This window comes from Anguilla anguilla, chromosome 14 (genome assembly GCF_013347855.1).
Source record: "Anguilla anguilla isolate fAngAng1 chromosome 14, fAngAng1.pri, whole genome shotgun sequence".
In the NCBI taxonomy this organism is placed as follows: Eukaryota; Metazoa; Chordata; class Actinopteri; order Anguilliformes; family Anguillidae; genus Anguilla; species Anguilla anguilla.
In genome coordinates this window covers 30,779,260-30,781,264 of record NC_049214.1, presented here as the reverse complement: position 1 = coordinate 30,781,264, position 2,005 = coordinate 30,779,260, and positions in this window count along the sequence as shown.

Sequence of the window (2,005 nt, the reverse complement as noted above, 5' to 3'; positions counted from 1 at the left end):
ATAGACCTTTTGCAAGGAACTTTGTTTTAAAAAGCATCCAGAGCAGTAGCAGCAGGAATCTGAGCACTTGGTGCAGTATCGGGTCGGCCTATAACTAATAGCTAGGTCTATCATATAGAGGTCCTGTAAATTCTGAAAAGTCGCAACAACAAAGAATTCCCCTGGCACTTTCAGGTGAGTCAAAAACTCACTAGTTGGAGATGTAATTAATAAATAAACATGCATATATAAATGAGCAGACCCTGAAAACGGTGACATGATAGGTTGAAGAGCGATCAGTTCCTGGCGTTGGCGGACTCGAGCATGGCAGCTATATTAGGTTTCGCTGGACGTTTTGTGGCTGACGTGCCGGACAAAGCTCTGAGTACATCCACAGCAAGAGACGACGTCCGACACTATAGACGCAACCAACGGCAATACCAAGACAAATGTTCCAGTCTCACCTGCGGGAGGGCAGATTGCAAGTGCACAAGAACGCCCGTGAAAGATCCCGCTTTATTTATTTGTTTATCTTTCACAGAGTAGGCTATTGGGTCTGGTTTAGTCTCTCGATCTCTCAGTCTGTGTCTGTCCAACAGGGCCAAGGAACAATTTTCATTTTTCCCCCTCCCGCAGAAGGTCAAAACAGAATCAAAGCAGGCTATAAAAGAATAGTGCAGTCTGGGAAATGGCAGGACTGTGTCTGTTTGCTTCTTCCTTCTGCCAGCACAACAGCTTCTCCGAAATAAAAAGAGTGTCCTTGGTCTCATACAGCTCAGCCACAGCACTCAGTGATGACTGAACTTTAACAGAAACGGAAAATATCAAATATATTGTACTGCAGCATCTCCTGACCGATCTGTAAAAATGGACAACGGATAGGCAGTGTTCTTAAATGCCATTTTGGTTATAGGTGGACAGATACAAGGTTTTAAACAGAAAAAACAAGTCACGGAATTAAATGACCTTGTATATCCATTAATTTTGGTATTTCATTATAGGAACCAAGAGTCAAGAATAGGCTGTTAGTAGTGTGATTTTTATTAAACTATCTTAGAAATAGGAATATGGCGTCATAAAACTCGTCAAAGATACTGCAGCGTCACTCGGCTTCTAACTAGCCAACTAATAGACTGAGTTTCGAAATTCATTTATGTATCGCCTTTTTATCTGGCAAGACTGAATATGTGAAGCAAAATGCAAACGTATTAGATATGGTTAAGTAAAGACATTTTTTGTCATATGTTCTCCGAAAAAACAAGTACTATTTGTAAATTCAGAAATAATTTTTTATATAATTCCAAAATAATAATAATAATAATTCCTTCCGCCTGCGCTGAGTTATTCTTGTTCGTTGGTAGACGAGCTATTGTCTCCCGCTGTGATTCTCCATCTTTCCGATTGGTTAATTCGTTCGTTTACATCAGCAATGCGTCTTCGCTCGAGGAACTGTCCAGTACCGAAGTGCTGAAAGATGATTGAACGACATTCCGTGGAATTGGATTCGCAACGAAAGCTTGGGCTATCAAAAAGCTCGCTGTTGCAGCGTGGTGTGCATAAACCGAGCCGTAGAGGCTATATATCAGTTCCACATATGATAATATGAGCCTAAATTCGATCTGAGCTGATTAGACAGTATTCAAATGTCACACATCAAATTAAGGAAAAAAGGGTTTACTGGATACCGACAGGCAGAAAATTGTGCAAGCACTTACACATGTATAATTGCTTACATGTATCCTATTCGTCGTCGTGGTGCGGGATTTGAATGGAGATTTCTTGGTAATTTTCCAAGATACCTGTATATTAAATAATACACTCCGCTGAACACGTTGGGTAATTTGCCAAGACTAAACATGGCCACTCTCCGTTCATTAAGAGAAAAAAACCTGCTCGTGTAAATGAGCACGGAAGATTAATGCATATTGTCTGTCTTCTTTTCTTGAATAAAAAGGGATATTTCTATTTTTAGATCTAGCTTTCCCCCCCTCCCCTTCGGTCCCACTCTCACCCCGCCTGTCTCTCT